The following is a 15,645-nucleotide window of genomic DNA, read 5'->3' as shown; positions in this document are numbered from 1 at the left end:
GAACGAGATTCTTCCATGAAGTGTCCCGGAACGGGGTATTATTAGTATTTAACATTTGTTGCTGCCCCGACTCATATGCACACAGTTTTCTGGCCCTGCTGGGTGGCCTCACAGTCCTGAGGCTGGTGGGGTGTGCGGTCGCCCAAACACCGGGTGGATCCCCAGCAAACTGTAGCCCGCGCCTCGCTGCGGGGTCAGCGGCCTTGGCGGGGGACCAGGCGGGTCATGCTTTCCAGGGAGGAAGGAGTTTCCTCCGAGCCGTCTGGCTGGATACACGTTGTTCCACGTTTTGAGGCAAAAATGATTTCTTTGCCAGGCTTCCCCACTTAATTACATCATAATAGGTAAACCCTCATTGAAAACTATTTTCTATTAATGATGCCGTCACATAAAATAAAGTAGTTGCTGTATCTTTACAGATAGCCTGATTAATTCTTAGAATTGTCATTATTTGTATATTATCTCCAAACTGGGTCAGGATGCGTTTTAGCTCCTGCCTGTGCTGGGCACCTCCACCCCTGTTGGCTCATGGAGTCTGCACAACCTCTGTCTGGGAGGAAGCGTTTTAATGTCCATTTTACAGAAGGGGAAACTGAGGTTCAGAGAGGGGCGTTGACTGGGGTTACGAGTCAACTGGAGCATTATGGGTTTTAACCAAGCCGGTCTTAGAACTGGGAGGGACATGGGCATTTTGTCCAGCTTCCTTCCCAGAATGTCCATCCCTCCCAGTGTGCCCAGTGGCCTCTACCAGTCCTCTGTGGATGGTCCTTCCTGAAGGCCCCAGGACCTTTGTGAATAAGATGGTGGTGTGACTTTTAGTTGGATTGTCCCCTTCTAATGAAATCTGTCCCCCGTGACTGTGTTTGGATAGCCCATCTCCCTGGAACTCCCAGAGGGGGTATGGGGGACGCAAATGGATCCAGCTTGTCAAACGTGCTTCTGATGGATTCGTACACACCCGGGTCCTGACCGGCGCGTTGATCCTGGCAGAGGCAACCGTGTGCGGTGTTTCAGCACACTGGTCTCCCAGGCTGTGGTGGTGGGTGTTCTGCCCGGAGGATTTGGGCCACGTGGCAGAACAGCGCCGGCCAGGGTGGGGTGGTGTTCTCTGACGTCTCTTCTCTTGCCCCAGATCTCTGGGGCTTTGGGGAGTGTCGGGACTGCCCCCAGGTGTGTGCTCGTGTGTCCTCTAAGTGGGTGGTGCATTGTGGCTCTCGGAAGTGCTGCACTTGGCCAGCTCTGCCATGTAATTGCTGTGTGACCTTGGGCAAGCCAGTTGACCTCTCTGGGCCTCAATTTCCTCATCCTTAAAATGGAGTAATAACATACCTCAGGTGGCTGTGAGCATTGAATAAGAGAATTTACGTAAAGTTGAGACTATCATAAGCATTCCTGTACTGCGAACTGCTCTCGCTCTGTTATTGACAGTATATGCTTAGTCCCTTTAGGTACGACCCATCCACATGCAGGTGCTGGAGTCCGTAAACCCCCGTCCTCTGTCCTGATGGGGACCTCCTGTTCCGGCACAGGCTCTGTGGTGAATTCCCACCCCCGCCGCCTGTTCTCTGCAGAGCCTCTGGCCTGGGCTGTGTGGGTGCGCCAGGTTCATGTGGAATCTCAGGATGATGGGTGGACCTGGCAGTACCACCCCCCCAGGCTACTTCTTGCCCTTGCAGGGGACATCGCAGCTTTGGGGGTCACCAGAGCTCCTCCTTTAGTCCCTGTGCACAGGGAGTGGGGACAGAGGCAGCAGACTGTGCATCACTTGTGGGGGGGGTCCCAAGGGGGAGGTTCCCAGAGGGGCAGACACCCCCCCCACACACACACACTTCCACCCCCAGGAGCTCCAGATGGCCAGGGTTGGGGGGGTGGGTTCGCGGGGTGTGCTGTTCCACGCAGGCCGTCTCGGCTCTCGGATGGATTTTGCTGACGTGGCTGTGCTTTTGTCCATTTGAAATTTTATCCCGCCGTCTTTTATTGAAGAGGGAGCAGAGGGCCTGGGAGGCAGAGAGGGAATGTTCATTAAGTTAATAATCATTTAGGAGCCCTTTCTAGAAAGGCGGGGTAGGGCCTTTGGTGTTGGACAAACCAGGGTAAAATCCCGCTCTGCCGGATGCTTCCTGGGTGCACCACCCACGTGACCTTGGGGGTTGCCTGATCCCTAACTGCTCTGACCCCCAGTTTCCTGATCTGGAGGATGGAGATAACAGCACCTGCCTCATAAGTAACTATTAAGTTGAGGGTTGTATCAGTTAACTTTTGCTGCATAACAAACCACTCCAAAAGTTGGGGCAAAACAACAAAATAAAAGGTCAAGCAACAACCGTTTATTTCAGGGCCAGAGAGCAAATATTTTTCGCTTGTGTGCTATGCAGCCCCTCTCCAACTTTGCCACCCAATTCCCTTTGGTTTTTCATATTTAAATGTTTTAATTTATTTAAAAGCAGTCAAAGGCAAGAGGTCAATGAATGTGCATGGCTGCGTTCTAATAAAACTTTGTTTATAAAACCAAACTGTGGGCCAGATAGTTTCAACATTCTGTACATCGACCCCTTGTGCTGGGCTCAGCTGGACGGTTCTTGTGGTCTGCTGCGTTCACCTGTGGTCAGCTGGTGGGCTGGCCTCACTCACGTGATAGGGGGTTGGCTTGCTGTCGCCTGGGGCCGTGGGGGTAACAGCACCCATCTGTTTCCCGTCGCCGGGCAGGCTAGCCCGGCTTGGTCACTTGGTGGCTGCAGGGTTCCTGAGAATAGCAAGAGAGAGCAAGCTCCCATGGGCCACTGGTTTTTCAGTCTCGTCTTGTATCACCTTTGCTATTGTCCCTTTGCTCTTGTCCATTTGGCCAAAGAGAACAGAGTGACCAAGTCCAGGGTCACGTGGAGAGGGCTTCCCCAGAGGGTAGGTCCAGGGAGATGCGAACCAATTGAAGTTGTTCCTGTGACAACCGACAACGGGCATTACCAGGAGAGGGCACCGTGCATGGGTTTGGGCATCTCCACAGGTGGGGAGTCCCTCCTAGCCGCTCCGCGACTGCCCTTGAACCACAGAAGGGTTCACTCACACACCACGGTGGAGACGCCGGCCGGTTTCATGCTTCTGCCGGTCACGCTGCGCTGTGGTTCAGCCGGCAGGCATAATGAATATTTTAACTTTACACGGTGACTGTTGCTAAGCTGAGTTCATCCTGCACTGTTGCCCTCTCTGGTAATCGAGCTGAGGGCAGAAGCGAATCGGGAACATAATATCTTGCAAAACTCTGCTACATTATTACAACCAGGACACTGACAGTGATACAGTCGGGATAGGAATATTTCCATCAACACAAGGATCTCTCCTGCTGCCCTTTTGCAGCCACACACACTTCTTCCTACCACGTCGGCCCCTCAACCCTGGCAGCCGCTAATCTGTTCTCCATCTCTGGGATTTTGTCATTTTGATAATTATGCAGAAATGGAGTCGTTCAGTAAGAACCTTTCAGGATCGGCTCTTTCCTGTCTCTCAGCATGGTCTTGTCGAGATTGTTGTGCTTATCCATGGTCCTTCCCTCCTTTGGCTGAGCAGTATTCCATGGTGTGCGTGCATCACTTTGTTAAAACACGCGCCATGCGAGGGACATCTGGATAGTTTGCAGTTTGGGGCTGTTATGAGTAAAGCTGCTATAAACATTAGTGTATACGTTTTTGTGTGAACATAAGTCTTCATTTCCCCTGGAAAAATGCCCACGAGTGCCATTTCTGGGTTGTATGGTGGTTGTGTGTTTAGACTTTTAAGAACCCGCCATGCTGTTTCCTGAGCGGCTGCACGGTTTTGTATTCCCGCCAGCAAGGGCCAAGTGCACCCCTTACTTCCTCTTCTCCCCAGCACTTGCTCTTCTCACTGTGTTTTATTTCACCCACTCCGACAGGTGGCTGGTGATATCTCATCATGGTTTTAATTTGCATTACTTTAAGGGCTAATGACGTCGTACATCTTTTCAAGGGCTTATTTCTCATCCAGCTCTCTTCTTTGTAAAATGTCTCTTGTGTCTTTTGCTCATGTTTAAATTGGATTTTAAAAATTTTTTTTGCTGTTGAGTTTTGAGGGTTCTTTATATGCTAGACACTAATCCTCTGTTAGATGTACGGTTTGCACAGGTTTTCTCCCGGTTTGTGGTTTGCATTCTCACCCTCTTGACAGGGTTGTAGACAGAACAACAGTCTTGATGATGCTCCCCGGTTTATCAAGTGTTCTGTTTGTGGACTGTGCTGTTGGCGTCAAGTCTAAGAACTTGCTGCCTAAGTCTCGATCCTGAAGATTTTCTCTTATGAGAAAATGGCTTTTTCCTAAAAGTTATATAGTTTTATGTTTTATATTTAAGTCTGTGATCCGTTTTGAGTTCACTTTTGTGTAGGGCATGAGACTCAGGTTGATGGCCATTATCTTGTGGTGCATGTCTAATTGCCCCAGCACCGTTTGTTGAAAACGCTGCCCTTCCGCCGTTGAATGACTTCCATACCATTGTCAATGATCAGTTGGGCGGGGGGCCACCCCGGTGGTGCAGCGGTTAAGTGCGCACGTTCTGCTTCTTGGCGGCCCGGGATTCGCCGGTTCAGATCCCGGGTGCGGACATGGCACCGCTTGGCAAGCCATGCTGTGGTAGTCATCCCACATATAAAGTAGAGGAAGATGGGCACGGATGTTAGCTCAGGGCCAGTCTTCCTCAGCAAAAAGAGGGGGACTGGCAGCAGATGTTAGCTCAGGGCTAATCTTCCTCAAAAGCAAAAAAATCATTTGGGCGTATATGTGTGGGTCTGTTTCTGGGCTCTCTGTTGAGTTCTGTTGACCTCTGTGCCTGTCCTTCCACCGGAACCACACGGCCTTGGCTACCATGGCTCCATAATAAAGTCTTGAAATTGGGTGGACTGATTCACTTTATTCTTTTTCAAATTTGCTATATTCCATATAAGTTTTATATTTTATATTTATTTCCATATAGATTTTAAATGCCATTCTGTATAAATTTTAGAATGATCTTGTCTATATCTACAAAAATAGCTTGCCGGGATTTTGGGCGGAATTGCGTTCAGCCTGTATGTCACTTTGGGAAGAGTGGACGTCCTGACCGCACTGAGCCTTCCAATCCGTGGACAGGGTGTGTTTCTCCCCTTATTCACATCTTCTTTGATTTCTTTCATCCGTGTTGTATAGATTTCAGCATACCAGTCATGACTTATTAGGTTTATGCCTAAGTATTTCACTTTTTTTTTGAGCGCAGATAAAAGGTATTGTAGTTTTAATTCCAGTGTCCACATGTTCATTGCTCGTATATGTGGATACAATTGGTTTTTATACGTCGATCTTGTGACCTTGCTCAATCCATTTATTATTTCTAGGAGGTTTCTTTTTTTCCTTTGGTAGAGTCTTTGGGACTTTCTAAAGTCATGTCATCTGCAAATAGAGACAGTTTTATTTCTTCCTTTCTGGATGCTTATTTCCTTTCCTGGCGTTATCACTCGTTAGAAAGTCAGTAATGTTGAGTAAGACTGATGAGAGCCGACGTCCTTGCCTTGTTCCCGCTCCTAGACGGAGAGCATTTTGATTGTTCCCTATTTGGAATACAGCAGGCTGACGGTTTTCTGTAGACATTCTTTATCAAGTCGAGGAAATTCTCCCTCTTCTTGTTTGCGGAGAATTTTTGTCATAGGTGGATGTTGAATTTTGTCAAGTGCTTTTTCTTCATTGATTGATAGGATTGTGTGATTTTTCTTTTTGGCCTGTGCTATAGAGTATTACATTCATTGGTTAAAAAAAAAAATCAAACCAGACTTGAGTCCCTGGAGTAAAACCCCCTTGGTCATGATGTACAATTCCTTTCAAGTATCGCTGAATTCTATTTGATAATATTTTGTTAAGGATTTTTATGCCGTAATCATCAGGGGTATTGATCTGTGGGGGTTTTATTTTTTGGTATCTTTATCTGGTTTTAGTATCAAGGTCTTACTTGTTCCATAAAATGGGTTGGGAAGTGTTCCCTCCTGTTTCCCGGAAGAGATTGGTATTAATTCTTGTTTAAACATTTCATGGAATTCTCTAGTGAAACCGTTTGAGTCTGGAGATTTCTTTCTTCTTACGAAACTGGGAGTTTTAAAATTATGAATTCAACATTTAATAGTTACAGTGCTTTCAGAGGACCTATTTCCTATTGGGTGAGTTGCGATGGTTTGTATTTGTTGAAGAATTGGTTCCTTTCGTCTGGATTGTCAAGTTTATGTCTGCAGAGCTGTTTGTGGTATTCCCTCTTTCCTTGTCCACAGGTGTGTAAGCCGATCGTGTCTTTCAGTCCTGGTGCTGGAGATTTGTGTCTTCTCTCTTCCTTGTCAGTCTTGCTAGAGTTTTGTCAATTTTATTGACTTTTACAGAGAACCAGCTCATTCTTTCATTGATCTTCTCTAGTGTTTTTCTGTTTTCAGTTTCATTTATTTCCACTCTTACGATCCTCGTTTCCTTCCGTCTGCTTGCTTCAAGCTTATTTCCCTTCCTCTCGCTCGCTTCTCGAGATGGGAACTTAGAATTTGCTTTGAGATTCTTCTTCTTTTCTGATGTATGCCTTTAGTGCCATAAATATCTGTCTCAGCACTTCTTTAGCTGGGTCCCACAGAGTTTGATATGTTTCTTTCATTTTTGTTCAGTTCCATATGCTTTTACAAAATTTCCTCTGGAACTTCTTCTTTGACCCAGGGATTGTTTAGAAGTGTGTTGTTTAAAGCATTTGGAGACGTCTGTTTCCTTTTGGTTATGGATTTCTAGTTTGATTCTGTTGTGGTCAGAAAACACACTCTGGATGATTTCCCTTCTTTTAAATTTGTTGAACTTGTCTATGGCCATGGAGATGGTCTATCTTGGTATATGTTCCGTGAACACTTGAAAAGAATGTGTATCTGCCTTGTTGGGTGGAATGTTCTGTAAATGTCTCTTAGACCCTGTTGGTCGATGGTGTGGCCGAGTGCTTCTGTCTCCTTGCTGATTTTTCTGTCCACTTGTTGAGATGGGGGTTGGGGTCTCTAACTATAATTTTGCATTTGTCTCTTTTTTCTTTTAGTTCCATCAGTTTTTGCTTCATGTATTTGCTCCTCTGTGGTTTGATGCATACATACTTAGGGTTACTATATCTTCTTGGTGGATTGCCCTTTGTCATTATATAGTGTTCATCTCCGTGATAGTTTTCTTTGCCCTGATGTCTACTTTATCTATTATTAATGTAGCCATGCCTGCTTTCCTTTGGTTAATGTTTGCATTCTGTACCTTTGTTCATCCTTTTACTTCCTTCCTGCCTATGTCGTCATATTTGAAGTGAATTTTTGTAGACTTCATGTAATTGGGTCTTCTTGAATCTTTTTTGATCCAATCTGCCAATCTCTGTCTTTTTACTCAGGTATTTTGACCATTTACATTTAATAATATGCTAGGGCTTAAGTCTGGCATTTTATTTTTTGCTTTATGTTTCTTCTCTCTGTTTTTCATTTCTCTGGGTTTTTTTTCCTGCCTTCTTTTAGATTATTTGAATGTTTCTTGGAATCTCATTTTGATTTATCTGTAACTTTTTGAACTTTCTGTAGCTTTTTATGTGATTGCTCTGGGCGTTGGCTTGTATACAGGTACCTTTACTGCTATCTACTGTGATAGTAGTTTCAGTGAAATATATAAACTTTACCTCCTTTTATGTCTCTTTATCCTCCCCCATTTATAACAAAAATGTCTTAAATATTTCCTGTACATACATTTAGAATCAAATCATATTGTGTTAATGATTTTTGCTTCAACTGTCAAACATAATTTAGAAAATTTGAAAGGAAAAAAGAAAGCCTATTGTGCTTACCCATATTTTTGCTTACTGTGTTCTTTTTTCCTTCCTGATGTTCCAAGATTTCTTCTCTTACAGTTTCCTTTTTGTTTGGAGAGCTTTCTTTAGCCATTTTTTTAGGACGGGTGTGCTGTTGACAGATTCTCTTAGTTCCCCTTCATGCGAGAATGTCTTGATTTTTCCCTTCATTCTTATAGGATATTTTTGCTGTGTATAGGATTCTAGGTTGATAGTTCTGTATTTTCATCATTTGAAAAATATTGTGCCATTTCTTTCTGGGCTCCCTGGTTTCTGATGAGAAATAACGTCATTACTCCAGTTGTTTTCCCTCTGTGGGTAAGGTATCATTTTTCTCTGCCTGCTTTCAAGAGTTTTCTTTGTCATTAGTTTTCAGGAGTTTAATTATGATGCATCTTGGTGTTAATTTCCTTGAGTGTTTCCTGTTTGGAATTTGTTCAGCTTCTTGAATCCTTAAGTTTATGTCTCTTGCCAAATTTGGGAAGTTTCGAACCATTACTTTTTCGAGTACTTTTTTTAGACTCTCCCCCTCTCCTCTCTCCTGGGACTCTGATGAGTTGAATGCTGGATTTTTAATTAGAGTCCCACAGGTCCCTGAGGCTCTGTTTATTTGTTTACTTTTAGTCTCTTTTCTCTCTTTTTCAGTTCGGGTAATTTCTGTTATTCCATCTTCTAGTTCATTGATGTTTCCTCCATCCCCTCCGTTCTGCTGTTGAGTCCACCCACTGAGCTGCTCATTTCAGTTACTGTGTTTTTCAGTTCTACCATTTCCACTTGGATCTTCTTTATATCTTCTATTTCTTTGCTGAGGTTTTCTGTCTCTTTGTTGAGGCTTCCTGTTTTTTCATCTGTTTCCAGCATGTGTATAAGGGTTCATTGAATCATTTTCGTCATGATCACTTTAAAGTCTTTGTCAGATTGTTCTAACATCTCTGTCACCTCGGTGCTGGCATCCAATTGGTTGTCTTTTTTCTGTTTGAGATCTTCCCGGTTCTTGACGTGATGGATGATTTTTGGTGGAATGTGTACGTTTTCATATTATGTTACGAGACCGTGGGTCTTCCTTGGACATTCTGTTTTAGCTGGCTTGTTTTGGAGAGTGAGAATGAGGTGCTGCCTCATTGCTGCCAGGTGGAGGCAGAAGTCCAGGTTCCCCAGTTGGCCTCTGTCAATACTTGAGTGGGGAGGCTCCTTGTTATTGCTGGTGGGTTCGGAGTTCCTGCTCCTCCTGTGGTCCCCGTCGATCCTGTGATGGGAGTGGCCTCATTATGTTGGACAGTGGACAAAGTCCTGGCTCTCCCTTCGCCCTCTTCTGACACCAGACCAGCCGGGTGAGGAAGGGGTGCCCTGCTACTGCCCAGTGGGTGTGGAAATCCAGGCTCCCCACACTAGGCAGGCGACACGAGGAGGATTCGTGATCACCTGGTGGGGAAGAAAGTCCCAGTTCCCTACTTGGGCTTATTGGACACCCCCAATGGATGTGTGGGTGCCTCATTACAGCCACGTGGGAGTGGAAGCCTGGGCTCCCCACTCCGGCTTTGCTGCTGTGGATCAGGGTGGCGTGGCACAGTGTTTTCTGCGGTGTCTGGATGGAGTAGAGTGGTTATTGTCTAAACCTATCGCCTTGTTAGGCGGCCACTTTCCTGGTCCTTTGGCTTGAGATAACAGTCCTTCGTTGCATCTTTTATGTCTGTTTCTACTGGTGTTTCTGGGTTTTTGGCTTCTTCAGCTCCACGCCTGGAATATGAGGCAAAAACGCAACCCAGAGAACTGACCACCGGGCCTTTCCTGGGATCCCATGGTTCCTAGGCAGCCTGCCTTCCTCTGTCCGCCTGTCAGAGTCATATGTTTGCTTTCTGTACAACATCCTGGGTTTTTAGTTGTGCTTCACAGGAGGAATAGGGGGAAGGATGCCCACCCCATCTTTCCAGAAGCAGACATGCAGTCCCTGGTTTTCCGCTCAGGGAAATAAAGATCCACTTGAAGTTTTAACGTCCTGCCTCTCGACAGCCTCTGTCTGACCGCGCCCTGGTCTCGTTCTCTCTTGCAGCTCAGGAGATCTCTCCAGTCTCTGTGCCTTGGCCCGCTGGAGCCCCGAGGGAGCCCGTTGTAAGAAGCCTTTCTGCGGGCTCAGGCTGCCAGGACCTCTGGTGAGTTAGAACATTTTCTCTTTGTCTGTGTCACCTGCAAGCCAGTCGCCGCTGTCATGGTGTGGTCTGCCTCACGCCTTTTGCGCTGTGGCCAGAGGACAGTCAGTTCCTCGTGGTCAGGCCTTCAGTGCTGGTGTCAGGGTGGGGACAGGGTGGACGGAGTTGTCCTTGGTGCTGGAGAAACAAAGCTGCCCCTTGGTGCCCAGCTCACGCAGCCTTGAGGGGACGTAACAGGACCGTGGCTCGAGACACCAGCTCTGCTCTCGTCTCTGCTCTGAGACGTCCTAGCTGCAGTGCTCGTGCTGGACTCAGCCTGTGGCCAAGGGTGGGTGGCGGAGAAGATGCTGCAGGTGGCCCTGCTCCATTTTTGCATGGACCAGGGGTCACCTGTTTATGCCCAGTCACCCGGATCAATGACCTGTGGTCCCAAGGAGGTCAAGACACGCCATGAGCTCACTGACCAGTACCCAGACCTGTTTTACTGAGCACCTACTCTGTGCACCACTGGTGTCGTCTCGTCTGCAATATGGGCTTAAAATCGACATTTGCTGAATGTCACCTGAATGTTGATCCTTATCGTAGCTTACTTCCCAAATAAAGTAAAATTATTGCTGTTCTCAGGGGAGGGAACAGGGTCCCAGCAGGTAGGTTCCTTGCTCACAGCCATGTCGGTATCCAGCGGCTCAACTCAGCCCTGGCTCGGCACACACTGGGCTCTTTGCGGGGCGATGCCTCCCAGCCTGGCCCCACGTACTGGGGACCATAAAAGGCAGATTTGTGTGGTCCAGACCTCTTTGGACAGTGTTTCTGGTGGGGGGTGGGAATAGGAAAAAAAAAAAAAAAGGAGAGCCTTTTTTTTTCTTATTATCACCTGTCCAAAAGCCGTTTTAGACATTTTTTCCAAATTGTACACCCCAATGAAATTTAAATACTATGGAAATGCCCTATATCTGTTTATGTTCTGCTAGCATATCTGTGCTTTATACTTAAAAGCACTGAGGTCCATTTCATCCTCCGGGACCCTGGTGAGAATGCACGTCCTGAGCTATGAAGACAGCAGGCAAGAGTATCGTATCGGAGCCACTGGTCCTGCCCTGCTCCTGGTCACCACCGGCTTTGGGGGGTCGCCTCCTAACTGGTTATCCTACCACCTCCACGGCTCTGAAGTCCAATTCCAATCTTGCCCTTCCCTTTTTCACGCCCTTCCACGCGGTCCCTCCACGTGCTCTGAGCTGCTGCTCTGGCCTCCGCTGCTGCCCCTCCCCCAGCGAGACGGGCGTTCTCCTGGCAGGGGAGGGTGACGGGGCTCCGTGGACGCCAGCCCCAGCTGTCCCGATCGGGTAAGCAGAGCCTGCAGTCCACTCTTCTGTCTCTAGCCGACGCCAGATGCTGTTCCCTATCAGGAACCACCTGGCTTTGAACCCCAGCCTGCACGTGGCACCTGCTCCTTCACGTGATGCTCACTCGAGCCTTGTCACATGATGCACAGGAGAAGGCGTGACTCGAGCGGAGAACGTGGTCTGCCCCTTTCTTGTAGAGGTAGGAGCAGGCTCAGGGAGAAGAGGTGGTCCGAGTTCACACAGGATGGTCCAGGCACTAGGTTGAACCCTGTGACATTGTCGGCAGCGACTGCCTTTGCTTTCCTTGGGACTCACCATCGATTATGAGCAGAGGCGGGAGGCAGGGCTCGGAGCCCACAGTGGGGTGCGTTTCTGCATTTGAGGGGGCATCTGCCTCAGGCCGGCAGGGCCTTTCTGGTTCAGGAGCGGGTGGCACGTCTTTGAGCCTCAGTTTGCATCCAGGCCGTCTTACCTCCTCCGAGTTTCTTCATGAGAAAAGGACCCTTGACCAGCGGTTCGAGCTGTTGCGTGGCGCCATCCCAGAGTCTTGATGCTGTGCTGCCCTGTTTCTCTGGAAATCCTTTGTCGGGGCTGGGCCTCGAGCCTGTTCTTAGGCTCACCGTTGGCTCCCGCCTGGTGGGGAGCACTCAGTCTCAGAGCATCCCTCTCTGTGATGGTGGTCGTCGATCTACAAGGGGAGGGGAAGACAAGCTGGTCTGGGCAGCTCAGGAGGGTCTGGGACCGAGTTTGTTGTTATCTTGGTTTCCTGGCCTGGGGTCTCTCCCCCTTCACAGCGGACCGTGTCTCGGATGGCGGGTGACGTCCACTGGGTGATTAGACCAAGAAGAGCGTCCCAGGGTGGCTCAGCTGGAGGAAGGATGGTGGCCCTGGCGTTGTGGGTGGGGAGGGTTTCCGTCTGTCCGATGTTGGTTTTCTGTGGGCCCAGGTGATGCTGGGTCCCCGGGTGTGGGGAGGGGAGGTGAATTACTCATCAGGCCAAGGTCTCTGGGCTCTTTTTCTCCTTCTCAGCTGCCTCGCCTGCGTCCTCAGGTGCCCCACGCCTCAGTGGCCTCCTGAAGTCCTCAGGGCGTCCGTTCACCATGCGCATCCCCCGTGGGCGCCCCACGTCCCCCTGCCCTGGCTGCAGCGTCATTGCGCAGTGGAAACGTTTTATCCCGTAATCAAGTGCATGGATTCTGGGTTTCAGACCTTCTGTGGTGATCGCCTCCTGCTGCCACTCAGAACCAACGGAAAATTACCCTTGAGTGGTAATTTAGTTCGTAGCCAGGATGTCGCATAATCAGTGGTGGAAGGGTTCCACTTTGGAGGAGCAGAATTAATTCACGGGGCCGTGGATCCTCACGGATGATTCAAGACGTTAGATTAATGAATTCGAGGGTTTGGTTTCCCTGAAGTGTTCTTTGTTATTGCCTCAAATTATCTTTTCCTCTCTGGGTCTAATCAGATTCCCCCGGTGATTAATCAGTGACGCGAGAGGACGGCGGGCGCTCCAGGGGACCTTCCTGGGTGGTGAAGGGACACGCCAAGCGGAATTTGCAAGGGGGGCCTGGGCGGCGGCTCCGTCTGCCGGGATGGTACCCAAGTACCTCCCTGCATGACTGGGTGCTCGTGTGTGGTTCTAAGTCAGGGATGGGCAAGCTGTCTGTGTGTGTGTGTGTGTGCATGCATCTGTGTGTGTCTATGTGTTTGCATCTGTGTATATATGTGTGTTTGTGTGTGTGCATCTGTGTGTGTACGCCTGTGTGTATCTGTGTGTGCATCTGTGTTTCTCTGTGTGCATGTGTGTCTGCATCTGTGTGTCTGTGTGTGCGTCTGTGTATCTCTGTGTGCATCTGTGTGTGTGTATGTATCTCTGTGTGTGTACATCTGTGTGTGTGCATCTGTCTGTGTACATCTGTGTGTGTGTGCATCCGTGTGTACGTGTGTGGCAACCCACGCCAGTTAGGGAAACTTCGTCGGCAGAGAGTCTAAGTTGGTTCCTGGAGTGACAAGTGAGGAGTCGGAAGAATTTTTCGCTCAAAGGGCCCAGCGTGCGCAGAAGCCTGGCTAGGGCCTGGCATGGTCAGAATCTGGACTTTTCCTTGGGGCGAGGGAGCCAGGGTCTATTTTTAGTGGAGAGAAGGCCAAGATGAGGTCTGGGTTTGGGGAGCGTCCTGCCCCCCGATGCAGGGTGGAAAGCGGTGCAGTTGCACAGAACGGCCGGGGCAGCCGCTGGCAGGGGGACTGGAGGAGTCCTGGTGCAGTGGCACGGTGGAGCAGAGGTGGTGCACGCCGGGAGGGGACGGGAAGACACCCCAGAGCCCGGTCAACCTATGCCCCTTCCCGCTGTGCACCCCCGGGGCCGCGTCGGGACAGCCCCTCCGCGTCAGAATTCCAGGGCCGGCTTTGATCCTTTTCACTTTATTGCTGTTACTCTCTGGAATTCCAGAGAGTTTAGGCCCTGGGGATCCTGGGCTTGGAGCTGGACCACGGGGGGACGGGGGAGTCCAAGCAGCTGAGAGGGAGGCCAGCCTAGAGCAGGTGACGGCACCCTCTCTGACCCTGCATTAAGGAGGCCACCCTCAGCTCTCCGGAGGGAGCCCCGGAACCGCCAGGAGGAGCCGGAGGCGACTGGGGGAGGGTTGAGACACCCCCCCAAACGCATCAAGTCCCAGTTCTGGGACCTGTGCATGTCACCTCATGGTGAAGTTGGTGCTGCTGTGATTAAGGTATGGACCTTGTGATGGGGGATTACCCTGGATTATCCAGATGGGCCCTTAATGCCGTCACAGGGTCCTTACAAGAGGGGGGCAGCGGGAGATTTGAATATGGACTGGGAGGAGGCCACGTGGGGACAGAGGCAGAGGCTGGAGGGACCTGGCCACAAGCCCAGGACATCTGGAGCCCCAGAGGCTGCAAGAGGCAGGAAGGAGCCCCTCACGCCGCCCAGAGCCTCCAGAGGGACTGCGGCCCCGCGACGTCTTGATTTCAGTCCACTGAAACTAATTTCAGCCTCCAGAACTGCAAGAGGATGGATGCGTGTTGCCATAATCTGCCCAGTTTGTGGCCATTTGTCCAGCAGCCCCAGGACCTTGTCCGTGACGTTAATCCAGGAGAGCACCTCTGTGGGGGACCGGTGGCTGTCAAGGCTTTGCCGAGGAGGAAGAAGGGAAGTGGGGTGTTGTGTGTCCAGGCTCAGGTTTCTGCTGGGCTTACCTTGATGGCAGGGCTGGTCACCGTGAGGGCGTTTGCCCGGGCGGGCATATTGGAGGACGGCCACCTCAGCTCCCTGGGGCCCTGCTGAAGCCTTTGAGGAGTGGGCTCGGCGCTACTGTGCGCAGGACCACCATTACTTGTCACTCCTCTGCAGAATGCGCCCCCAAGCCACCTGCCTGGAAAGGTTTAGGCTTGTCTGAACAAAGTGTCCGCCCAGCGTGTGCCAGGTGGTTCCTGCGAGGCCCCCACTGGGCACTGCCTGGTGGGCCCTGAGCATCTGCATCCTCTCAGCACAACTGGGTGCCCTGGCTGTTGTCTCCGGGCCAGGGCCGGACACCCCCGGTCTCCCACGGAATTGTCCCAGAGTGTTTTCTGGCATTAAAGTTTTCCTCCACAAATGTACGCGGCACCTCAGATGCCTAAGCGGCTTCGTCCCTGTTGCCTGGGGAGCAGGACGGGGACCCGAGCGCCTGCCCCCTCGCCTCCTGCCTTCTGATTTCTGGTCTGGTCCGTTCTCCCCCGTTGTCGGCTCCAGCTGCGCAGGATCTTTATGTGCGAAACCTGGGAGGTACATCACAGCCTCACAGTTTTAATCCTGTAAGTGGGTCTCTGTCATTTACGGTAGGAGAGGCGGAGGCACAAAGAGGTGGGTCCCTTCCAGGCCACCCGCCCGTGAGTGTCAACATGCAGCTTCCAGAACTGTCCTTTGGCAGGTTCCACATCTCTGATGGTTCCATCCCGGACTCAGGGCTCTCGCTTCTGCTGTGTGTGCCTCCCTTCCCGTTCCTGTCCCCTCGGCTGCCTGGATTTCCTACTCAGCCAGGAGGGCTCTCCGCCTCTGCCTCTGTGCCTTCTCTGGGAGGCACGGCGGCCACCGAGCTCCCCGGGCCTGCGCGGGACACAGCTACTGCCTTGGGCATCGCAGTGCTGTGGCGGGAACAAGCTCGGGGCCCCTGGGCGTCCCTCTCACTCCTCGCCCTCTGCCTCCTCCCGCCAGTGTAGACCCCAATACCCAGCAAGGCAAGTGGGGGTAGACACATCTCCCAGCATTGGGGTTGGGGAACAAGGGGAGCAGGAGAGA

General features: G+C 50.3%; 1 protein-coding gene across 14 annotated transcripts in view; it reads left to right on the top strand.

The window, feature by feature from the left end:
- The window catches only part of SHANK2 (SH3 and multiple ankyrin repeat domains 2), a 561,551-nt gene that overhangs the window by 13,689 nt on the left and 532,217 nt on the right, over nt 1-15,645 (top strand). For all 14 annotated transcript variants that reach the window (XM_070229004.1, XM_070229003.1, XM_070229002.1 and 11 more), the window contains exon 2: nt 9,909-10,008. The gene's annotated coding sequence lies outside the window, so the exon portion shown is untranslated. The remainder of the gene's footprint in view (nt 1-9,908; nt 10,009-15,645) is intronic.

The sequence above is a fragment of the Equus caballus genome, chromosome 12, assembly GCF_041296265.1.
Source record: "Equus caballus isolate H_3958 breed thoroughbred chromosome 12, TB-T2T, whole genome shotgun sequence".
NCBI lineage: Eukaryota > Metazoa > Chordata > Mammalia > Perissodactyla > Equidae > Equus > Equus caballus.
Note: the sequence above shows the minus strand (reverse complement) of the source record. Positions and strands in the feature narration are given on the sequence as shown.